The sequence below is a fragment of the Alnus glutinosa genome, chromosome 3 (genome assembly GCF_958979055.1).
Source record: "Alnus glutinosa chromosome 3, dhAlnGlut1.1, whole genome shotgun sequence".
NCBI lineage: Eukaryota > Viridiplantae > Streptophyta > Magnoliopsida > Fagales > Betulaceae > Alnus > Alnus glutinosa.
In genome coordinates, this window is record NC_084888.1 from 27,849,330 (window position 1) to 27,871,057 (window position 21,728).

Below are 21,728 nucleotides of genomic sequence, written 5' to 3' on the forward strand. Positions count from 1 at the left end.
AGACTGGTTCTTTGATTTCCATGAAACAAGCAAGAGAATCACTTAAGAAAATGCAATAAGCAGTACTAGTGATAGAGCTTCTTGTCTCTATACGACTTGCCCAATTTGAATATGAAAATTCCTTGAGTTGTAATGAGTTGGATGAGTACAAAAAACGAAGGCCTAGACCTAGAGTTCATTTGATATATCCTAGAATTCAATAGGTACCACTGAGTCGATGAATATGTAGTTTATCCATGAATTGGCTTAAAATCCAGATGAGATAGATCTTGTTATAACTAGGGGACCATCCTTGTTTTTGATTTTCACATTTTGTTCTATAGTAAAACTTGTTACGCCCCAAAATTAATTAACCTGTAGTGTTACTCGTAGTGACTCTACATCTACACGGATACTTGTTATTTTAATTCATAATGTTGGTACAGTTTTTGGTATGGTGTGAATCTGCACGTTCTTCTGATATTCTTCACGCTTCTTAATAATTCTGCAAAACAACAAAAACTAAGGGATCCGGAGGTCCTCTCTGATGCCTAAATTAGCTTCTGCAAGAAAATAATGCTATGTATATAAAAACTGAGTCTTAGTTTATACCTGGGGTATGTGCCTATTTATAGGCAAAGATGTGGAGTCAAACTTGAATTAGGACTCCTGCTCCTTGTTGATCTAGAACTGCCGTCAAAGTTCTAATTGGACTCTGAACCTTTGTTAGAATTCTAATCTAATATCTTTATTAGACTTCTGATCTGATCATTCTTCTTATTCGATTGGACCATGAGTCCTATCCCAATTCTACCAGGGATATGACTGATTTCTCTAGAGTAGTTGCTAAATGTCTATCTCCTTATTGGATCAGGTTGAGTGAAACTTATCATAGCATGATTATTTTATATATATATATATATATATATATATATATATATATATATATATATCAAACGTGCATAGTTACAACTCACATGAAATAAATTTTAGAACGACGTGAACTCTACTTTTATGAAAATGTGTAATGAATAATAGAATGATGTATTATGAAAGTTTTGTAAATGCGTGCATGTAAAAGACAATAATTAACTGCATCGTAGGACATGCTACTTCATGTACAGATGACGACCATGGGTTACTATTATACAAGTTAAGCCTATGGTCTAGAGATTTATGTTTATATTTGGCTTTGGATCCAATAGTTTTATAGGTGACCGGCGCAACTATGTTTGATTGGTGGTTACAATGACGACATCGTTAGTAGTGTAGGTCATTAGGAGTTTAAATCCGGTCAGACTACTAGTGATGATAGCATGCTTGATTCAACAAGTCACCAGTGTCGTACTATAGATCCTTCAGGACAACACCAAGCCTACCAGGAAAGGGTTAAGAGCTTGGGGATAGACCATATAAAGTTGAACTATGACATGTCCATTTTAAATATCATATACTATAAACTATAATGAATCATCATGATATTCTTGTAATTTAACAGATGATTACATGCTATGTTACAACTTGTGATTTGTAAACCTTTTTGCTAAAACAACTAAATTCACCATTTGATAACATGCTTACTCCGTGTACTATTACTCACTAAGTCGCGGACTTACGTTTTATTTTTTCACTTGTAAAACATGTGTTGTTTTATAGTTGGTTCTTCATTTGAGAATGGTACTTAGGCGCTCGAATAGGAGGATGTCATTGGATAATCTTGCTAAGTTGATCTTTGGGTCAACCCCTGCGTTGGTGAAGATGATGGAGGCCGGTGGTGCAAAGTTGGGTTGTATGCCCCTAGGGTTTCTTTATATGTGGTACTTGAAGATTTCTTTTAGATATGATAACAATTATCTTTGTTTCTCGGTGCTATAGTGATCGACTATTGGATCTCTAGTATTTAACTATTCGATTTGATGACTGGTCTTACACAGAGACACTGGATATTATGTTTTGATGTGTTAGAATTGCTCTGGTATGTGTTTGTAGGGGGTAAAAGTAAGGGCTATCTTATTAAAAAAAAGTGACAAGTCTTTTACGATAAGCTCTCTATTGAGAGTTTAGATCCATTAGTCTTATTTTATTTGGTAAGTGAGACGGGGAGGCGAACCGCGAAGTTCATTACCAGTTAATTAATTTTTCGGGGCGTTAGAGTTGGTATCAAAGCATTTTCCTTTGAGGACTATTGGATTTAGTAAGGATACCCTTAGGAGAAGATTACAACCAGAGCTTAGTATAGCTAGATATAAGTAGGATCATGTTAGGATTTGATTGCTTGTTTGTAGTTCTTTTCGAGTTGGTATTGACTCTGCTATTTTTGCATAATTATGCCGCACCGTAGAAACCTGGGTACTGATCCTAATGACATTTTGATGGGTGGTGGTGACAATAACCACCCGGAGACTTTCGAGATTCTCGTTCACGAAGCTGTTAACACTGATGGGGCACAACTTCTGGCTGCCACAGTGTCACGCCCCGTTTTGGGATATAAGGGAAACGCGAATTTGAGCTATAAAACATCTCTATAATTTAAAACATGTACACATTTTCCCAGGAATAGCGCATAGCTATATTTCATTATAAGAACATATACATAGTAGTTCTTGAGTTATTACATCATATTTCTAGGAATTCAAAATAAATATGTACAATACAAAAGTTAGACCGGTCTTTATCAATCTATTGCTCTTAGGGGTAGGGTCTATGCCATCCATAAAGAAAAGACTCTGGTCTACAGTATCATCTGAAAAGATTGGGGGAAAAAAATGGTGAGTTTGACAACTCAGTAAGGAAAACACAATAACAAAAGTGTAATTTTCTTTTCAGGAATTCTAAATAGAATTCAAATAATTTAGCAAATAAAGAAACAGTTAAATGACATACAATTATATCAAATGTAGAATGGTGCATGAATCATTTATGCTACGTGTAAGTTTTAACCACCCTTGGTCCAATATCCGCTAGTTAACCATGAGCGGCGCACGTTTGGCTCGTCTCGAAAGACGACTATGAGCCCATCCTGTCGTCACAGGGGAGAGCCGTACCGGGTTGGGAACTTCCCTAGGTGAAGGCCTTCCCGGCCGGTAGCCCACACTTTAGTCCTTCCGTGTGGTTGCCATGCTACCCACATAACACATAGCACATAACACGTAACACATATATGATCCGGATCGTCTATGACATGGTACCGTGGGGGTAAAACTGTGTGCATATAAAACATGTACTATGAAATCATTAACATTTGCTCATACGGTGCACATATAACACATATACTATGATATCATCAACCTTTGCTCATATGATGCACATGTAACACATACTATGATATCATCATCTTTACTCATATGGTGCACATGTATCAAATATAAACCAAGTATGATCACATGAGATTTCAATCACATCATATAACAAGAGCATATTTATAATGGTAATATAAAAAGACAAGTAATATTAAAAGAGTTGAAAGAGTTTAGAAAATTCCCGACTTTTTCTTTTGAAAGAGTTTTATTAAAACTTTGCCGGGGTTTTGAGGTAGTGTTTCCCTTACCTGATATCTTCAGAGCAATATTTTAGCTACCTTCTACCTAAATAAATTGCAAAAAGAAGTTTAGAGAAATATTCTGAGATTTGAAACCTAACACTTAAACTAAGGTATCCTCTCCTTATTATTTATTTTCATAAATATTCATATTTAAAAAAAAATAAAAAAATACGGGTATTACACACAGCCTAACTGTTTACGATGATGGCTAATTCAACAGAGCCTAGTCCGCAAGCAGTCGAGCAAGGCTGCATGTTGAAGAACTTATGCAATCATAACTTTTCACCTTTGATGGTATCGAAGGATATTTCAACTCCAAGAACTGGCTGAACAATATCGAAGAATTATTGGAGGCTACTAGTTGCACATATGAGCAAAAGGTAACTTACACCGCCTTCAAGCTATTTGGAGAGGCTAAAAGATGGTGGCAAGAAAGAAAGATGCTACTCGCCATGGAAAAGGGAGTGGGACAAGTTATTCCATTGAGGAAGTTCAAGGACGAGAAGCACATCCTGTGATTGCTCCAGTTGCCCCTCAACAACGCCCACAACAGCAATAACAATACCAAAAGAATCAGTCATCAATTCCCTGCCAGACGTGCTATTGGTGTGTTTAGCCTATCCATTTATGTAAGGAGTGCACCATGAAGGGGATAGCACTGCATCGGGACAATGCGCAGAAGCCATTGGTTCCAACTCAAGTTTATTCACTCACTCTAGGAGAATTTGAGGTAGAATCAGATATGGTAACAAGTATCATCCCTATCTCTGGATTTAAGGTATCGATGTTGTTTGATTATAGGGTTACCTATTCTTTTTTGTCAAGTACGTTTGTGAAGATATGTACATAGATTAGTGGTAGAACCCTTAGAAGTCGGTCTTGCAGTAGCCACTCTAGTAGGGAGAATTGTAGTATGTAGGCGGGTAGTACATGGATGCCCCGTGAGTATTGAAGGAGTCTACGAGAAGTCTGGCCAGTTGGGAACTAGAGCCTGCTGAAGAGGCAGGGAGGTGAGAGAGGAGCTTTATTGCTCACGAAGTCTTAGCCTTACAAGGTCGTAAGTATCTTTGTTTGTGTACTATTGTGACGACTTACATCGCATGGGTATGAGAATGAGAATGTGCTTATATGTATACTCACACCATTCTTGAATGCATTTTAAAGCTGTGATAACCATGAATCTATCAGAACTTTGCAATTAAGCTTGCTTATGCGAAAGTAGTACCAGGATAGGTGACCTCCTAGGAAGTTTGGTTTGGGGGAACCAGAAGCGAAAAATATTATGTCATTAGGGGTGAGTCATTATAAATGATACCAGAGTCACTTAGTAATGCCATATCATGTGATATTGGATCATCGCATGATGTGACCTTGACAAGGACGTTAAGGGTTTAAGGCGGGAGTTTATGACATCCTTGTCCCACATTAAGAAGATAAGAAGCAGCCCACATAGACTGGGTGATTCATAAGAGATGCTCATAAGTGCTAAATCCCACATTGCATAGTTACTAAGTAAAATTGATCTTCATAATGGATTATAGGGAAACTCCAAATGACTAATTATTTTGGGGTGATAATGCAAATCTAACTAGCGTTTTTCTATATGTCGTTACAAAAATGGTATCAGAGCCATTGCCTAGCTTGAGATAGGGGGAGTGTACACAAGCCCATGAGAGTCGCCAACGGGCACTCACTGTGACGCCAAGAATGGGGTGATCTCATGGGGGACATCAACGGGGATACTGGATCCCAAGAGGGAGTGATTGTGACATCCCACATCGCTTGAGTATGTGAATGAGAATGATGATGTGCTTATATGTATATTCACACCCTTTTTGACATAACGCGTTTTAAAGTCGTGATGACATGAACCTATCAGAACTTCACAATTAAGCATTCTTATGCAAGAGTAATACCAAGATAGATGACATCCTGGAAAGTCTGGCCGGGGGAGCCAAAAGAGAAAAATAGTGTCGTTGAGGTGGGTCATTAACTGGAGAGTATTCAAATCTGTGTTAAGCATTCTAAACCTCTCGTCAACTCTATCATCAATAAATGTTTTTAAACGATGCCTTATATTTTAGTTTGGGAGAACCCCTTAATACCTTCTTTTTTTATTTTTATATATGTATATATTTTTTTACTCTTTTAGATCGTCCTAAAAAATTAATGAAAAGTGCTACCCTTACCAATTTTATTTTATTTTTATTTTTATTTTTTTTTCAAAATTTAATTCCCAAATAATGTATCAATCATGGATAAGAATCATAAGATCTACTATTTTAAAAAATGTGTCATTATATCTTATGGAATGGTGACACATTTTGAGAAGTAGAGCATTTCTCAAAATTAATTCAACGTAGAGTGTGCCAATTATCCTCCAATAAGAGTCTTAGAGACACTGGAAACAAACAGATAAACCAACCAAAAAAACAAAAAAAAAAAAAAACAGAGGAAAACAGAGTGTGAATAAGAAATGGATGAGAAGCAATCTGTTTCTCTATTTTTGTAAGCTAAAGGGTAAAGGCAGTTGGAAAAGTATTATTCTCCGTCCAAAATCAGAAATCTATGCCATTCCCCACCTAACTTTTGACAAACAAAATTACAAAAGGCCTGTCTCTTCCCCACACATGATGCCATGCAGCCCAGGTCCTCTCAATATAAACTCTCTCTCTCTCTCTCTCTCTCTCTCTCTCTCTCTCTCATCTGCTCTGCTCTGCTTTCCACGTCCATTCATTTGCCTTTGGAGCCTTCTCACTGTTTCGACTTTTGGTGCGACGTGTAAGCCACTTCATAATTTTCCTTCTTTTGGATTGTCTCTGCAGTTTCTCACATCAAAATGTCGCGAGATTTTTGACGGTGATCTTTTGTTTGACATTCTGACATCAGTGACATGACTCCAAAGGTGCGGTGGGGACAAGAAAAACAAAAGGAAAACGGTGAGAGTGACAGAGAGAGTGTTGCCCACCATGAACGGTATGTCAAGGTGCCGTTCAATAGTAAGACTCTTCGGACGTTTCTCAGACAAAGTCTTTTGATATGATATAAAGATGAAACGGCATTATCGAGTAAAGATATAATATATTTATAATTTTTTTTTAAGAATAATTATTAGATATTTAAGACCTATGTATAAGAAAATAGGCTCAATAATTAGTTTGAAAATGAGAAATGATCCCTACACTCATTTCTCACAACAGTCTCACAACAAGCTGACGTGGCTGGTAATATTTTATTATTATTTTTGTTTTCTTTTGTTTTCTTTTTGTAAAAAAATAATAAAATATTACCAGCCACATCAGCTTGTTGTGGGGCTGTTGTGAAAAACGAGTGTAGGGATCATTTCTCCTTTTCAAGATATGATACGTTTACAATTTTTGTATAACCTCAACAATTTTTTTTAAAGAAATTTTCAATTGGATATGTATGTAGAAAAATAGATCAAATGGTTAGTTTGAAAAAAAGTTGTACAAGAGTTGTATAAAGATAGTAAAACACCTCATATTTATATTATTTAAGAGTAATGATTCAATACCACCTAAAGATACAACTTTTTACCATCTTACTTATGTGGCAAGGCGGTCCCTCACTTTAATTTATTTTTAAAAAATAAAAAAAACTAAAAAAGTAATAAGGGACCACTTTACCACATAAACAAGGTGGTGAAAAGTTGTATATTTAGGTGGTGGTAAATCATTACTCATTATTTAATATGGTTGAATCTAAAAAGTAATTTTTTGGCTTTTAGGTATAGTAAGAAGACAAAATTTATTTTTTTAAAAAAGCTTAAAAATAAAGTGTTTTTTCAAAAATTATTATTATTTTTTTAAAAATTTTATTTTCTACCAAACCCTGATTTTTTTTTTTTTTTTAAACAAATAATCCTCTTATAAAACTCCAAAAAAAAAAAATTCCCAAGATCACATAGGGACCAAACTTTCCCTAATCGATCGCTGCCGACGTTACGTCTCTCTCCCTCTCTGTCGTGGTGGGTGATTGTCAAACTCAAATTTTAATGTTTGATAGCATATAAAAGCATGTGCTTCACCTATCATTCAAAGTTTAATGTGGGCATCCGCCATGGCCATGCTGCGTCCAAGGCCCCCATTTTCTTCATTTTATTTCAATAATGGTGGGAAATTTCAACAAACTTGGGCGGCATATCGCAGTTTGAGACAGGTGCTAAGACAACGTCAATCCAAGTCAAATCCATTATATTCTTCCTCTATTGGATGTTTGACACTTCAACATGCTTGAACTATAATAGTGTTATTAATTAAGTATGATTGAGAGTGAGGTCATCCATTTAATCATGCATATATGTAGAAATTTTATTATCTATATATTCAAACCAAAAAATAAAGAAAGTATATGATAGGTTATTTTGTTTGTCAAACAAAAATTATAGGCATTAGAAATTTAGGGGTACTGACAATTTGGACTTATAGGCTAGGGGTTCGTAACAAATATTAAAATTTGAGTTCGGCTCGGCTTGCTCAGAAAAAATCATTGTGTGAGCTCGCGCGAGAAACTCGGCTTGCCTCACTTGGCTAATGAAGAATTTATTGATTTTTTTAACTTAAACATCTCATCTTCCCAACAATCAGATGAGACAAATTGAATTAAATAACATTAATAAAAAAAAATTAACTTCCCAACCATAAAATTTGAGGGTAATTTTGTAATTAAAACTCAAAATTACTTTTGTTGGCATGCGTGATGCACACATGTCTTGCTTGAGCAATGAATTCTCCTTACTCTTTATATGCGGGACAACCGGAGCCTTGTCTCAATAAGAGAGGCTTCCATCCATTTTATAAATTACTTCGTTGATGAATTCTCCTTGCTTTTTTCGTGTTGGACAATTGAAAAAGCCAACTATTTTTGTGAGGGGTGTGTTAGCTTTTATTTTATTGGTGTGGGACGCTTGTGAGTAAACAAATACAAGGAAAATCTAAAAGAGTTTACTCTTAAAATTAAGTAGGAAAAAAAAAGTTTAATATACATGCTTAATATATGAAATTTACTTTGATAAAAAGGAAACACTTATTATATATACATGGTTAATTATCTAACGTTTTAACTAAGTTTAATACACACAATACACCACATGACTACAATATTTTAATTCTAAGATATTTAGTGTTATGCTACATACTATATAAGCATAAAAACTATTTATAATATATAGATTATTTAATTAGTTATATACTATATAAGCTATTTTAATACACACACACACACACACATATATATATATATATATATATAAAAGTCAAGCTTTATACGACCATGTCCACGAATGTTATTCGAGCCAAGCTAAATTTTATACGAGTATGTATCCTTTCATTCATGTCTTTTTTTTTTTTTTCTTTGTCTCTAATTATCTCTTTCTTGTTAATATACTAGTATTTATTCTTTAAGTAACAAAAGATCCATGGGACAAAACCAAAACAATATGAAGATATTTGGTTTGGGTTTGGTTCAATTCTCTAAGCAATTTGATTTGGTTGTGGTTTTGTTCCTCATTTCCTTAGGATTGATCTAATTAATGGGAAACTAAGGTTTGTATTCAAACTTCTCAACCGACTTGCTCGCCATGTATGTACCAAAGGTTTCTCCTCAAACTTCTCGCAAGGAGTTAATCCTAAGAGGTTCTCTTTTTAGCTTATGTGCATGTGAGAAGTTTGTCAAGTAATACAAATTGTAATTTATTTATTTATTTATTTTTTAGTTAAAATAAAAGGAAGAAATGATAGACAAAAGTTACGAAAGCAACGGGTGATTAAATTAAATTAGAAAAATAGAAAAAAGAAAAAGAAAAGAAGAAGAGGGTCTTGTCTACCTTACACCATTTTCCACATCCACTCATTTTTAGTCATCTCTGTATGGTGCACCACCTCCTAGCTACTTGTCCTCTTCCAAAGAAAGTGACATTTATTTTATTTTATTTTTTTTGTGTGGTTATTTTTAAGCAAAAGAAAGTGACTTAACACTATCTTTCCAAGGATTAATTCCACTTTACTGATCTGTAATTTAGATTGAATTTGATTCATCAGTTTGTAATTTTAAAAAGTCATACATTACCTTGCATCACATTCTTTAAATTATTTTCTTTTAACTTTAAATTATCAAAATTTGTGTGTTTAAACCATGATTCCTCAAAAAGAAAGTTCAAAACCATAATAGAAACCTTAATACATTAAGCTAGTAAGGACATATATATATATATATATATATATATATATATATATATATATATATATATATATATATATATATATATATATATATATATATATATATATATATATATATATATATATATACTCCCCTCCAAATAAGAAATCAGCAATTTCCAAAAATTAGCACTATAAATAAGTTTAAAGCGTACTTAATTAGTAGATAAAGTGACGCAGGACAGAATGAAAACAACACAAAATAAAGATAATTCTTACGTTACTGACCATTATTAAATGCCAACTCTTAAAACATAAATTAAATGTTACTGACCAATACAAAATAATACCGACTCTTAAAAATTAAATAAAACTTAAACTAATATTCTTTCTTCATTTTGCATCATAAAGGCTATAAACGAAGATAAATGATAGACTACTTTAACACGTATGCACTAGTTGCATGGATATCCATCATTAGAGGATTAATTTCTCTTGTTGCTCTTAACCATATAGTGGTTCACCAAATGGATGTGAAATCTTTTTTTTTTTTTTTTTAATACTGACATAGAGGAAGAAATATATATATATATATATATATATATATATATATATATATATATATATATATATATATGGAGCATACTGAGAGGTTTGTAGTACCATACTGTGAAAGGAAAGTCTGTAAATTGATTAAATCACTTTATATGGCCTAAAGCAAGCTCCTAAGTAGTGACATGAAAAATTTGATAAAATAGTATTATCCCATATATGGGTTTAGAGTAAATGATGCCGCTAAATGTGTATATTATAAATTTGATAATAATATTGGTGTCATCATTTGCTTATACGTGGATGATATGATTGTAAGAACAATAAATGGTTTATCCTTGATATAATCTCATTACATTGAGAAAGCGATCAAGAAGTATGCCATGAGGACCGAAAGCCAATTTCAGAACCATATGATCCTAGCCTAAAATTAAGACAGAACATAGGAAGATATAAATCACAACTAGACCTAATATATAATATGTTATTAATTAGTATGCTAAGTAGATTTACTAGCAATCTAGGTAAAGAATAATGGAATGCTATCGTTAGAGTTTTAAGATAATTAATGGGGACTATGAATTATGGTATACACTCTAAAAGGAAACCAGCTGCATGTGTTAAAGGGATACAATGATGCTAGTTGAAATAGTTTTAGAATCAAATTCGAAGTCCACAAGTGAATGAATCTTTACATTGGGAGGAGTTGCAAACTCGTAGGGATCAAAGAAGCAAATGTTTATAACTCATTACGCATTTATTGTGCAGAAAGAAATATGACTTTGTCTACATTTTTGGACAAAGTCATTTCATCATGTCACAATTTATTGTGGAGAAAGAAAGTGTTGCTTATTCAAGAGCCAAACACGTAGAACAACTTCAATCAAATTCTATCTCGGTGCAAGAGAGGTATTGAATATTTTATTCCGCTGCGTATTATTTTTCTAACACCTTTGTAGTCGGATCCATGGCATGAAATTCAAATATGTCTATATTCAATTGGGTTCAAGTAAAAGAACTCCTATATATATCCCCTTCATCGCCTCCGCATTATCTTCTTCAGCTGATTCATACTTTTCCTACTTCAATAGACTCACCATGTGGACCAGACTCCCCCGAAAGGTTCTGATTCCCGAGTGTGCAAATTCTCCCAAAGTATATATATATATATATACTTTCTTCTTTTCTTTTCTTTTTCATTTTTTTTGTCTTAGCTTGCAGATTGGTTTTATCAATCATTCAGAATATTACTATTGTTTTGTCAAAGAAATGAGAAAAAAAAAAAAGTAAAAAAGAAAAAGAAATTACTGCAATTGACTATAGTTGTTCGTTGTCCAAATTTTCTTTATCTTGGACTTGGACCAATGACCATGCATGTTTTTCACATTTTGCATCTTTTGTTTTGGTAACGTTTGAATATGACACAGTGTTAGATCTTTATCTGGACACGTGTCTTTTATATATGTATATATATAAAAAATAAATATTATATTTAGTTAATTAAGAATCCGTTTGAGTTTGAGATTTTAAAAAGTGTAATTTAAAAATAGTGATTTTAAAATGTGCGATTTGAAAAAGTAATTTTTAAAAATGCAGTTAAGCATTTGATAAAATTACAGTTTGACATTTAAAATTGTAACTTGACTTTCAAAATACTGTATTTTTCAAAAAAAAAAAAATTCATTTACTTGCAATTTAAAAAAACAAATAATTTATTTTTTACGATTTGTCCTCGTATAAATAAGTAAATAAAACTTAACATTTTAAATCGTAAGTTGACTATTCAAACTTGACCCAAAAACCCACATGCAATAAACTCTGACCAAACTATTTTTCAATATATATATATAGTCATGCACGAAATGTCATGATGTGATGAAATAATATATTGGAAGCTAATGTCACTTTCATAGTCAGAATAAAAAGCATTTAAGGAGCTTGAGAGATGGAGGGGGGTGGGTGCTTGAATTTAATCATTTATTGGACCAGAAAAAAGTATAGAACAAAACTAGGGTTTTTGATTGAGATTGAATGCGAGAGGGAATCTACCTTTTTTCTATTTATGATTTGTTGAATACTTTCACATTTATTTCTCCAATATGACTTTTTGGGCAGATGGGCCATTTTATCAACTCTATGGGCTGGGTATAAAGTAATAATAATAAATGAAAAGAAAAGGCAACAAACTATGCCTCATAACTCAGTCCAATGGGCAGCGGGCCTAACCTTATCTTTTCCCTAATTTTTCTTTTTGAATTTGGTAGCCGGTACGATGGATAAGAATTCAAGGCAATTATATTAATAATTTAGGCAAAATGTGAGAGACCAAGTTCTGGATGTCAAGAAGGAAAATACATATTTGTAGAACAGGGGATTTTGTTTCTCTTCGAATATCCCGCTCAATAAATATTATTATTATTATTATTATTTGAGAAATGGTCGGCTAGCTGCATGTTATTCGATTGGACATTATGCTTAATTTTATTCAACTTTTATATGGGACAGCTAGATTTCTTTTGGTATCATTTTTCGGTCAAGAACAGTCTCAATCAAAATGAGGATCACATCTTCTGTTGTTTTTTCCCTACCGAAAAAGAAAAAAAGAACAGAGTTTCATAGATGCTCCACACAGCTCTCTGAGATTCCAAATTTACTGCTACTAAAGTTCTTATGCTTCCGTTTTCTTTCAATACACTCATCTGTATCATATACGTGCACAAGTTCAAGAATTGATAATTACGAGTTATTGCTAAAACAATTTCATTTGAACATTTTGGCAATGACTTTAATTTTAGGTGAAATAAATAAAATCTGATTTTGATATCATATATAAATTTATTTTGCACAGAAAATATTAATTAATAAATTTATAAATTAAAGCTAGCACACATACTATATGAGAGCAATGCACATTGCCTCTTGCTCAATAGGTTCTAAAACTTCGATTAAATGATATTAATGATTTCATATATTTTGGATTTTTTTGTGCATTGAGATTGTAACAGGTCCCACCCCTCCAGGCATTGGGGTGATTGCCGGCACCACCTTGATTGCCTTTTCATGGCAAACATCTCCAGTGACCCGGAATCCATGGCGACTACTTGGGTCCTGCAAATTATCATAAAGAGTAGCAACATGAGAAATCACTTCGCCAGTTGTAAGGCAAGTTATTTTTCTCCTTAATACCTATATCTCAGTTGTTCCAACGATACATATACCTATACTACTTATATTCAAGGACAAGAAGCAAATGAGTGTCTGAATTACTCTCATAATGACATGTGCTGCTGTGCATGTCTTTTGCCTCTCTTTTTAAAGCATATTACTTGGCTCCGTCCATCTCTCTGTATATTGCAGATATTCAAGTAAATTTAATGCAGTTATCCTATCTTGGTCATGGTAAGTGACCAAGCAATCAACACATTTACTCTGCTAACCAAGATCCCGAAAAGAGAGCATTGGCGTGTAATGCTATTCTAATGAGGATTGGTTTGATTGACATCTTAATAAATGATATGCCAGTTAGAGCATTTTTGGATTACCCTAAAGTTAAGGATTTGATGAATATTAGATTAACCTAAATTTAGGGATTTGATTAGGATTTCAAATTATCTGTAAACTCTATAAATACAGTTTTTTGTATTGTAAAATCAACCAAGTGAATAAGAGATACAATGTAGCCTCAAGACTTTATCTTGTGGACGTAGGTCATATAGATCGAACCACGTAAAATTCTTTGTTTCTATTTTATTATTCCGTTATTTTCCTTTAATTTCCATAGCTTTATATTTTCTTTCACTGCCATAGGCTATAGTTCATTCATTTCAACCATTTCAGTCACAATCAGGGCTGCTACTGTTAATCAAAAGATGCATGCATTTCAAGATACTTACGCAAGAGCCTTATTAGTAAACTGATATCCATGTCACGCTTTCTTTATTTCTCCCTTAACCTTAATAGCAACAATTACAATTTCATGCCAGTGCTCACATAATCCATGTCACTACTCACTTAATAGCAACAAAGACAATCGTATTACTTGTTTTTTCATCTGGCTAAATCAGCAGTAGTTTCTTCTTTATTTATTCCATATATAAATTGAGATTGAGACAGACAAAAATCTTCAAGAATCAAGATTTTGAGACAAGGTAAATGTAAGATTTTGACTGCTTACCTTTATTAAATTTGTTCCCATATCTATTACAACTGCTCCCGGCTTTAGCCAACTGTCTCGGACTATGTTTGGGATCCCAACATCTGTGACTACAATGTCAGCCTGAGAAGTTACCTGTTTCGGGTTTTTGGTGAATGCATGTACGGTGCTGACCGTTGCATGGTGCCTCTGCCGACCAACGATATATCACACAAACGGACATAAAAGTATTTTGTATAGTGTATAAGCAGAAAAGTAGAGATTACCTGCAACAGAAAAGAAGTAGGCAATCCAACGATCTTGCTTCTCCCGATCACCACGGATTTTTTCCCAATAATCTCAACACCAAACCTAAGCAACAACTCAATGCAACCATTAGAGGCACAGGGTATGAATAAAGGCTCCATTCCTCTCATGGCAAGATTCCCCATATTGAGGGGATGGAAGCCTTCCACAACTTTTTCTGGACTCACAACAGTCATAATCTTTTCCTCGTCCAAGTGCTGTGTCAAGCATTTCAATTAGAAGTGGTTCCTAATCCTATTTACCCAATCAATGGTTTAATGCACACATAGGGAAACTGATGTGTGGTTTTTTTTTTTTTTTCCAAATTTTCCCTTTAGGAAAGGGAATGAGATATAGGGTATCTGCTACTAGTGCTATTAGGATGCAATGCCCTCTAGGTGCAAACGAAGGAAAAATTTGACTAGAGCTACATATATGGTGTCTAGATGGAGTATCAATAGAATTTGCCACCACCGCAATTGAAGGCAACAACTCTATTTTAGAATAATAGTTCTAACAAGCAAAAATAAAAATCTATCAGAATGTCGATCCTCTGTTCGTGTACCACACATAAGGTAAGGTCATAGCCACTGAAGCCCGGCAACAGCTTTTTTAGAAAACTAGACAGCATAGTAAATGAAAAATAAATAAATAAAAGAAGGCAAAAACAGTTGTAGAAATTACTTGTGGCAAAGGAAGTTGCACAATGATACCATGTACTGATGGGTCCTCGTTAAAACCAGAGACAACATCAAGAAGTTCAGTTTCTGTGCAGTTTTCAGGCAGCTCCGCAATCAGAGTTGCAATCCCAACTTCATCACAAGCTCTTAACTTGATATTGATGTAAGTCTTGGAGTCCCTCCTTTTTACCCACCAAAACAACAGCCAATCCGGGAGATTTCCCAATGGCAGCCTTCGCTCTATGTATTTCACCAGCTATTCTGAGTCTTATATCTTGTGCAATCGATTTCCCATCAGTTATTGCAGCAGTGCGACCACTAGCTGGTTTGCATGCCATTATCAGTCATTTTCAGTGCTTTTATAGATGTAAAAAAATGTTATGAATTGGACAACTTGAACCTGGGAAAGACAGAAAACGTAGCAAATAAAAAATGGTGCCACTTTGACAACTTACGGAAATTTCCAGAGGATTGAGGACGGTGGTGTTTGGTGCTGGGAATCCAAACATCGGGGAGGACAGTAGGATACTTGGGAGGGCTTGAATACGATGAGTGGGAAGTTTTCTTTCCCAGTCCGCGCATGTTGGCCTCCCATGCTACCTGGCCCTGCCTTACTCTAGTCTTAGCTATATGGTTTATGGTTATGCCCACTTCATCTTTATCAATATGCAGCATATTTATATATATATAGTCATGCACGAAATGCCATGATGTGATGAAATAATATTGGAAGTTAATGTCACTTTCATAGTCAGAATAAAAGGCATTTAAGGAGCTAGAGAGATGGAGGGAGGTGGGTGCTTGAACTTAATCATTTATTAGACCAGAAAAAAAAAAAAGAAAAAAGAAAAGAAAAGAAAGTATAGAACAAAAATAGGGTTTGTGATTGAGATTGAATGTGAGAGGGAATCTACCCTTTTTCTATTTATGATTTGTTGAATTCTTTCACATCTATTTCTCCAATATGACTTTTTGGGCAGATGGGCCATTTTATCAACTCTGTGGGCTGGGTATAAAGTAATAATAATAAATGAAAAGAAAAGGCAACAAACTGTGACTCATAACTAAGTCCAATGGGCAGCAGGCCTAAATGTATCCGGCCTCTACCTACTTTATCTTTTCCCTAATTTTTCTTTTTGAATTTGATAGCGGGTACGACGAGATGAGAATTCAAGGCAATTATATGTTCAAATTGTTAGTAATTTAAACAAATAATGTGAGAGAGTCTGTTCATATTCTGTTCAGGTAAGAGGTTGGACTACTAAAAATTTATTTCAGATGAGCTCTTTTACATTACTTGTTCAAATTGTTAGCAAATTATACAGATAATTGTTAGAGATCCCAATCCCGTAAAAAGCCTTGATGTACCTCATATTCTTTTTTATAATATATTATATTATATACTAACTTGCTTATAAAAGAAAAATAAATAAATAAGTTCAAACTGTAATGTTAATAAAGTGTGTGGTCCCTACTGTATCCTCTAAGATTGGTAAGAATATTATATATATATATATATATAAAAGGAAAAAAAAAAAAAAAGAAGAAAATATTGAAGAAGAAGAAGAAAAGGGCAAGTAGGGTCATGAAAAAAGAGGCAAACAACTCTTCCTATTATGGGGAGGGGCCACATTGTAGGATAGGGTTTGTTTAATCAATCAGATAAATAGCCCTTTTTCCATCTCGTAAACAGAACTTCTCTTTTGTTTTTCGTGAGATTGGTGGAACCATTTCACAATAAATTTTGACTGTCAAAAGTGCATCTTATAAATTAGTTGTCATGACTCGTTATGATGAGGGTGTCATGACACTATATACTTCACTAACTCTCCTTATTAAAATAATATTAATTATACATGAATTTTGTTACCATCAAGTAAAGGAAGGTGTGTTTGGTCAACCTTTTGATTCGTTTTTATTTTTTAAAAAAATAATAAAAATATATTTATGTGATATAAAGTATAATTTTTGTTTTTGAATTTTGTTGTAAAGAAAAATAAAAAAAATGTTGTTAAAAAATAATTTATGTGATATAAAAAATATAAAAATAAAAAAAAGTTATTAAAAAGTACTGATTGATGTGATATAAAAAAGTAACATGTTTTGAAGTTGACCTTTTTAGAAAAAATAAAAGAGGGGTTTGCCAAACAAGGCTTTCAGAGATCCTCTTAAAATCTCACGTGAACCAAAACTTGAATCTTCTCTTTATCGATTTTTGTTTCCATAATTTCGTTAATTTTGATTTTAGCTAAAATTGTAATTTTATGAATTGCTAATTAAATTGTAATCCATTATGCATGACCAAAATTTTTCAGGGTTATGACTAGTAAGGCATGTCAAAATGAGGTAGATGAAGTTGTTAGACAAACTAGTAGTAAAGAGAAATGGTCTTTTTACATCTTTTTTATATCTTCTGTATATCTCTTTTTTAAATCAATCATTGAATCTGTAAAACTTACATTTGGACAAGTCTATTTCTAAAGGTGACTTTATTGTGGCAAGTCAAATCTTGAGAATATAGATTTTGTGTACGTAGAGAAAATTTGAGAATATAGATTTTTTATTATTATTTATTTATTTATTTACATGGAGAGAAAATAGACCTAGCCTATATATTAGAAAATCATATGGAGTTTATCTATGACATAATCCTAACCCAAGTAGGGTTATAGGCCTGCCGCCTACATATTGTCTACCACACTTAGGAGGAATCTAATTCTTACAAAACTAAAGTATATGAACCCAATAACTCATTAATCACTCAACAACATTTTAGGCCGCCATTTTAGGTTGTATGTCCAACCCATTTTAGCAAATTAAAATCCACAATCAATGGAAGACCGATAAAGAAAATAATCTAATATTCTCCCAATTGGATGATATTAAATTGCTAGCATAATTTTAAGGGATAATTGCACCATTGGTCCTTGGGGTTAGCTTAAATTACGAATCACTCCCTGTGGTATAAAAAGTTCATAGAGAATCCTTGTGGTAAACTATAATTACGAATCACTCCTAAACTCATTTTTCGTCCACCAAGTTAACAGAATCCGTTAATTTACCACGTTATATAAATAGTGAGACAACCTCTAAATGTCATTTGTATTGTAATCTACTAACAAATTTTGTTTATTTGGTGGACGTAAAACGGGTTCAGGGAGTGATTTGTAATTATAGTATCACAGGGAGTGATTCGTAATTTATGCCAACTCTAAAGACCAGTGGTATAATTATGCCTAATTTTAAAAACAATTTTGTTTTGAAAATGACTCTAGGGTTGAACTACTTTAGTGATCACATATACATACATATTGCCCAAATACAACAATCGATCTAGCCCAACAAGAACATGAACATTGAACTTGAAAATCGTTACACCATTTATTTGACATAAGACCACTCCATAATCACAAATGCTAACTTTCTTATGGATATGGATAGTAGAACAATGTGATAGAATGTGATATGAAATTAGCACACAAATGGGTGATCAATAATTGTGTTAATTCATATGACATAAGCCATAGTGCATATCCAATATGCTAGAAGGACACAAGCCAAAATGCATATCCAATGCGTCACTCTATCACTCATTAGAAGCTAAAATTTTATGCCTCCCAATGACAAACAAAACAAATGCATGCTATTGCGGTGATAAGCAACACTGGCTTACCCAAAAACATTATCGGTCGCCCAATTATCTCAAAAAGGATCAAATTAGAATGTGGTTCTTCACAGGTGAAGCTCCCGCTGATCGAAAATATCAAATATTTTTCACAATTACATGCTCGTATTATTATTAATGTGTCTCTCAAACCTTAGACACAAATTGTGTGTAAACATTACTCATTGTCTACCATTTTACTTGGGTTTATCTTTGACTTTCAAAACTAAATATCCATATATTTGGAAAATGCTTAACCTCTTGTTATTCTTCAAAAGAATATTTTCACAATTTTTTAATATAATTTGATCGATGTAAAAAATTGAATCAACAACTCGTAATCCAGAGATAAAGTTTCTCATCCAAACAACTTGAATTATAGTTCCATAACATGCCACAAAATCATCTTGCATAGTAAAGGAAACCACAAGACTTTTGCTTAATGCTTTTCCTAAAAATGGCATCCTCAATCATAAAAAAGAAAAAAGAAAAAAGAAAAAAAAGAAACCATATTCTGAAGTAGACTTTAAATTATCTCGAAAACCAGCAAAATAAGAACTTGAATAGCCTACCATCTCAAGGCAATCACAACACTTAAAATATGCATGTAATCTCTAGTTTTCTTCAAGTACCTCATCACTATCTTGGCTTCCTTCAAATGTTTCAAACCCAGATTAGACTGAAACCTGTGTGCATACATCAAGCTCTTAATGGCGTTCACAAATGATATATTTTCATGTAATTCATTTCAATATTAATTTTTAGACTTTGATTCTTGTTAAACTTGCCCCCTTTTAATAAGCATATCTCTCGGTGCTCAACATTTCATACCAACATTTTCAAGAACACGTCGAATATATGCTCTTTGAGAGAAGTGCAGTAGACTATGTTTCCTATCATGATGTCTCTCAATACAAAGTACAAACAATGCTTCCCATGATCTTTTGACTCAAAATTTGCAAATGGTAGGTATTTGGTTTCATGAAGTAATATCAAGTCACTGCTAGCAAGTAGAATATTATACAGAAATAAAATTTCTAGCAACTATCTCGAGATATAAGCATTGGTTCACTGTTTTTCCAACAATACCAATAAAATGTCACATTATCAAGTTTTATATTTCTTCAATTTGCACACCATATTTCCCTTCCTTTTTACTATGAAACCTTTATGTTGCTGCATGTAAACCTTTTCATAGAGGTATCCATTCAAGAATGTTGTCTTAACATTCATCTAAAGAAGTTCTAAATAAAAATAACAAACGTCTTAATTCTAAGTGAATCTTTTTTCTACCAGCCTATCTTTATACCGTTCATCATTTCCTTTTGAATCCATTTTAGTTTTAAACACCAATTTACAACCAATCGGTTTTGTATGTGGAGGAATTTCAACAAGTTCCCAAGCACAAAGTTGAAGACAAGGCACGCCTAATGTCGGTGTGAATAAAATCCAAAATTCAAATAACACATACATTCACAACAAATCTCCCCCTCACATGTGAGTCTCTTCCACATTGACCTAACTCCTCCTCATATGCTATAACGACCCCCTTTACCATCAAAGGCCAGGTGACCACAATAACTTATATGTACCTATTAACATCTCATAATATGAGCATATCATATCAGAGATTATCACATCGCAGTGGAACATAATTACAATGGAGCATACATAACACACAAAGCTAACATAAACATCTATGTATTTAAAAATTTGCATTGAATCATTTACATACCAAAAGAAAGGCTACACAAATGTTTCATTTGTGACACAAAGCCATGATACATCATGAGTGTTTATAGGTGGAGCCAACAAGTTCAGTCGAACAACGTAACGGTCTAAACAACAAGGGAATGAGCTGCGCGAAAGTCGTTACTCGTTAGCGCAGTAGTTTGATTAACACATGCTAGCTTAATAGAAAAGTATGTGACATCTGATGACCTCAATCGTAGTAGCCTAAGTACGAGGTCATTAGATCCTCATTGACATTGTCATTACATGCAACGACAACATTATCTATGCCATCGTGGGGTTACCACGTTTGCATAAGCGGAAATATGAGTCCATGCGCTCAGCAAGTATAAAAATCACTAAGTTTTCACAATGAGCCGACTTCTCCATTTTCTGCCACGATTTTACAATAAAATCTACCATTGATTTAACATCACTTTTAAAAAGCATACTTTCAACACATGTAAAATCATCGAAAGCAATCGTCATACATCTATCAACACAAAATAAAATTGGCTCTCAATTTTCATTTGTTTGTTTATTTTATTGGTTACATTTTGTCGACAAAAACACTGTCTTATTAGGGACACCGTAATTCCAAAAGACCTTATTGAAGAATATTTAATCAAGAATGGAAAGGACTTAACAAGGCAATTGATCAAGAAAGGAAAAGGTTGCACGAGGCAATATATCTTCCAGAGAAGGATATAATAACTTCTGAAAACTTTACAGCTCAGCAAAATCGGTTTCCTTACAGACCATCTTGACGGGCAGAAGCAGCATTCAGACGCCAATCATAGAAAGTCAGAGTTTGATACTTGTCCGAACGGCCCATATGACGTGAACCACCAAGAGCTCTTGTTCGCTACCTGACCAGACGGCCTAGCGAACGCGAACCACCAAGAGCACCTTGAAAAATAAAATATACTCATAATTTAACGTGTGTGTGTGATCAATTGTGTAA

General features: G+C 33.6%; 1 pseudogene; it reads right to left on the reverse strand.

Annotated features, from left to right (window-relative positions):
• Nucleotides 1-3,963: 3,963 nt before the first annotated feature.
• On the reverse strand, nt 3,964-15,990 carry LOC133863304 (bifunctional protein FolD 1, mitochondrial-like; annotated as a pseudogene).
• Nucleotides 15,991-21,728: the final 5,738 nt, after the last annotated feature.